Here is a 5,453-nt window from a genome sequence, read left to right on the forward strand (position 1 = left end):
TGACCATACTAGTTAGATTAACGATGTTTTGACAAAAAAAAAAGTAAGATTAACGATGAAGTAAAATGCCTAGAAAATAATGTTAGGAACTAAAGTGATTGTATCACTATAATCTAAACAAATACAGTGATAATAACAATGGAGTAATGCTATAAAATAAAAGGGTATTTTTATCCAAAATTTTTTGACATGTTGAGTTGAATTACTTATGGGGGTAAAGTGATTAAAAGATAACGTTAGGGGGTAAACTGATAATAGTGATATAGTTTAAGGGCGTAAAGTGATAATAACCCAAATTAAAATATAGGATTTACTAGAATACAAAGTACTTCTACTAATTTGATAATGTGATGAAAACATCTCCCCAGCTAGCTACTAATCTTTAGGTCTCAACAATATGCCACAATTTGTTTGAATGTTCTCTACTAATACAGTTACTCAAAAGTAACACAAGCCACCAGTTGATGTTGAATAAATGTGCAAAAATATTTCAAGTATACGAGATTATTTGATCATGTGATAGAGAGGTGCCAGAAATGAACATCTACATATATGTGGTGAAAATCAAACATATTAGGCATGAATCTATGTTGTTATGTAGCTTTTCTCCTAGACATTCTATCAAACACATGGTGTGAGAAATCATTTGTTAAACAATTAGTATTCAAAATTTGTTGAAGGCCATAGGAATGTTTCATAAACTTCACAAAAGAAAAGACAACAGAATAATCTTTGTTTACCTTGATATTATCAATTCCAGAAGAATATTTTCATCCACCGAAAAATATTAAGGATGATACTGAAGTTTTAGACATTGTTAATATAACTATTGACTTCTCAAAATTATGTTTTGTGACGCCCTCACCTCTCGCTAGGGCGAACCTTAGGGTATCAGCGGAATGCCTGCCCAACTCTCGTCAGGATTCACGCATTCATTCAAGCTTAATATAGAGTCACAAACAACCATCGACTTAAATAAAAGTACTTCGAATATACAAGCCATAACTTCTAGGGTTAACAATTACGATTACAATCCACCAACCAAGAGTAACAAAATTACACTTTAAGAGTCACCAAATTCATACAAAATTAACTAGCTTCCACCAAATTTCTAGTATAGATCCTCCAATCCACCTCCAAGCCTGTTAAGGAAAAACAAACTTAAAGAGATGAGCGAACGCTCAGTAAGGCCAAGACAATAAACAGGCAAGCAAGAAACACCAATCAATCAAACAACATGTTTAAAAGCAACTTTAAACATGAGATTTCATTTAAGTGCATAAATAGGAATTTAACACACAAGGAGGATACAGGAGCTTTCAGGAGCTATTTCCACGCCTCGATCAATTTGAGTCATCTGGGGTTGACCCTCCATCAATCCAAGTAGTAACACAACCATAGTACTCCACTTACTTCATCCATCCAACTAACAACCACTAAGATCCGGAACCAAACATGTATAAAGTGGCGATACTATTCGAGTATGCCTAGCGAGATTTCAAAAAATCAAGCTATAATATTTCCTAAGGTTCATCAAACTCCTCGACCAAGCCCTTGCCGACTTGAGTTACAAGGTAAGCCAATGAGTTGGGGCGTCCCCACAAGCATGATTGGTTGATGAGACAACGCCCCAATCAACTTAAACTCGATCATAGCATTGAGTCAGGATGAGTTGTACCTCCCACCCCAAATAGGGCGTGATACATCTAGCCGCTCAGTGCTCACGAGTTAAAACATGTCAAGTACAAGTGCAAGTCACGTATTTATTTAACAAGTATCATTCAATCACAAGAAAGAGAGGACGACGACGATAAAGTACACCCTTGCTTCGACAAGTTCACGTATCATATAGCATTTGTACAAATATCAATTCAATCACATTAGCATTGAACATGCACTTGACACTCACCACAAGTCAAGGGCAAAACAAGAGTGAAGCAAGAAGTCAAACAAGCTCTTTGGCGTCTTCGTGACCACTTGAGACATGTACAATCAAAAGTACCCAGGTGTTCGACCAAGGTTAATAAGAAAGACATTTTCTCGCTACTCACTCTCAAGGTCACAAGTTCGAGTCAAATTAAAGAAACTTTTCTCGCTAAATCATTAAAATAATGCTCAAAGAGAACTCGAGGGTCGTTTTTTATTCAAATCGTGGAAAGAAATCTCAATTCTAAAAGAAAGTACCGTTTTCACTTTCGGCACGAAAATCGAGAAAAAGGGGTAGATGGTTTTCATCTTCCAAAACTTCAAATCTCATGTCCAAACTTTAGAATATAAAGAGCGTTAATATTTTCCAAACTAATGGAGTCAAACTCATCCAAAACTCCACTCATTTTCATAGCAAACATCAAGGCTAAGGTTCCCAAGATTCAAGTACAAAACTAGTAAAATTCATCAAGAATTACTCTAGTCAAAATGCTCCCTTTTTAGAGTTCAAACTCATGGAAATCGAGGTTATAAGAATAGGGGTTGAAGTCTATAATTCAAGTATGAAGAGAGGTGCTATTAACCAAGGGAGTTATGTAACCAAGAAGAACCAATAAAAGAAAATTAATCCTTTGGAAACTAAGATTCGAGATGAAGCTTTAAAGTTCAAAGAGACCTTGTATCTAATCAAGAAATTAAATTTAAAACAGTCCAACAATCGCAAAGGAAGGTGGAAAGTTCTTAAAAAGAGTATTTGTTTGAAATCAGAAATTTTCCAGCTTAGAGCGACACTACTTGAAAAAATCGTATCTCAATTTTCGTAAGTCCAAAAATTGAAAACTTTATACCATTGGAAACTAGACTCAATACACTAAAACTCTCTAGAAGTCACTTTTTTCAAAATCCAAGTTGAAGTCATTTAAATTTTAGCTCAAAGTCACTGTTCTAGACAGGACAGAGCAAAACAGGCTTGCAAATTCAGTAAAGTTTGGAAATTTGGAAAAATTCGTAGAAATGGAATCAGCCTTTGAAATTTATATCACAGTTAGAATTCCAAATCTAGTTTCAAATACAACAAACGGAACTCAATTTGGACCTTCCTACACCAAGATACAACAGTTCTAAGAAAACTGAATTTTGGAACCTGTTTACGAAATTTCCAGTTCTGACATAATGGACAGAGGTTCAAAATCTGATTATAACTAGAGCTACACAACTCAGAATTTAGTGTGGTTTGTGGAGTTGAAAACTAGATTCAAAATGCTGAAAATCACTAGAAGGAACTGTCCTAAAATTCATTTTCCAAGATGGGCAAAATTGAGCTACAAACTGCAGGTATGACTGTTTCTCGGATGAAAGCAGTGAGGAATTTCAGTCATCTTTTCCGGATCACTACGGCTCATAGGAAATGAATTAGGAGGTGCATTCTATACCGACAGAAAGCTCTCGGAGTCTAGTTTTGGATGCCATAAATGACACTCGATTTCAACTTCCAGACAAAAAGTTATGACCAAAAACGTGAACACTAGTTGAGGTCTCCTAATCAGAAAATTTCCAGAATTCATCCTCACTTTATCCCTACTTTAACACAACCAATTGGAAAGCTTTTTGGAAGATATTCAACACACATAACCACCATCATATATCAATCATTATTGCACCAAAATAACATCAAAAATTTGAAATTAACAAGAGAGGAACAACCAGCAAATTTCGGCCAGCAAGCATCTCTCATTCCTCTAGCTTTCTTTTTTCAACTTTCCAACTAGAACTAAACCATATCTTCTCAAAATAAGTATCAAACAAGCAATTAAACATACAAAACCCTCAAGGCCTCTACCTATAAAGCCACCTCAAGTCCACTACCTAATGTCAAGGTTCTTGTGAACCCATCAACAACCCAACAACTAAACTAACTAAACTAACTTACTACTAAGATTTGAGAGGAAAAGTTGAGGGTTTCTTGGATGATTACCTTGCTGCCAAGATGAAGACTAAACAATAGGGTTTGAGCTTTTAAATCACCAAAGTTTCTTCCTTGTTCAAGTCACCTTCCAAGCTTGTATGAAGAACCAAGACAAGAAGCAAATTTGGAGTGTCTTTGTGGAGCAAGAATGGAAGACAAGGAGCTGAAATTTTTGAGGGGAAATGAGGGAGGGGAGAATCAGCCAAAGCAAGAGGAAGAAGAAAGGTTTTGGGTGGTAGTTGGGTGATGTGATGGTGTGTAAGAAGGATTGACATAAAGGTGTTCTTGGCACTCAAACGTCAACATCCGATTAGTGAGCAATTAGTGCTCATAATTGAGTTTAACTTAACTTACTCACCTCTAATCTCTCAATTAACTTTTCTTAATCTACTATTGATCATTCTTAATTCTCCAAGATTATTGCACTCTCGGACCGAATTTACCTCAAAAAACGTGCATTCACTAATTCTTGCTAAATGAGCTGCTAAAAAAATTAAATTCGCTAACGGAGCGTTTTGAAAATATAAATAAGATATTGTTCCATGCAAATGGATTTAAAATGAATGAAATAAAATATTCGGAGTAAACGGGTGAATGAATAATTAAATAAGTCAGCAAAATGAAATAAGAGTAAGAAAAATTAAAAATTCGGGTCCTCACATGTTTGAGAAGAGAAAAATGACGAAAGGAAAAAAAGTGTGGGAAGCTTTAGATAGAGAATCATGGAAGATATTGGATGGGAAAGAGAAATGGAGCGTGCCTCAATCTCCATCCTAACACATATGCAGTCTATGTGGCAAAAAAAGGATCATAAAGGTAATAAATTTTAAAATTAGATTACTTTGGGTATATGTTTTTTAAAGAGAGTTATTTTGGCAATAAACTCTGTTAAGTTTGGTATAAACTTTTTTTTCTGTCAATTTTTATATTTTCAACTTTATCCTCATGATCACTTAATTATACCTTTGATATCTGTAATTGCAACTAATTTTTATCCATAAATACCCCCAAACATTTGTAACTACCAAGTTCACTAAAATTTTATTTAAAAAACTTTTAAAAGATCAAAGTTTATTTCTTTATTTATGAAAATTTTATATTGATTTCTTCCATATAAAAAGTGATTTTTCTTAAACTTTTTTGTCACTTTTTGAATTTTCAACTTTATCTTTACAATCACTAAATTATGCATTTACCATCTAATTATATGTTGCCCATATTGTCGATATATGTAGCCACAACTAATTTTCATCAATAGCCACCCATAAACATTGTAACCACCAAGTTAATTAAAATTCTATTCATAAAACTTTTTTTCTTTTTTCTTTTTTGGCTAACCCCGTACACGGGGACAGACACCACCCCTAATTTTATTGATTTCAACAAACAAAGTTACCATAGAGATCTAGACGAATTTTGTCTTTCTAATAGAAGGCATTCCTATTCTATCCAATCGAATTTCCCCTCGAGCCAACTTTGGAAACATGTGTAAATGCTCATAAAATCGGACATGATGCTAGGAATGAGAGATGCCCACATTGGACAATATGTCAAAAATTTT

Source organism: Coffea eugenioides, unplaced genomic scaffold (assembly GCF_003713205.1).
Source record: "Coffea eugenioides isolate CCC68of unplaced genomic scaffold, Ceug_1.0 ScVebR1_1562;HRSCAF=2432, whole genome shotgun sequence".
Classification (NCBI taxonomy): domain Eukaryota; kingdom Viridiplantae; phylum Streptophyta; class Magnoliopsida; order Gentianales; family Rubiaceae; genus Coffea; species Coffea eugenioides.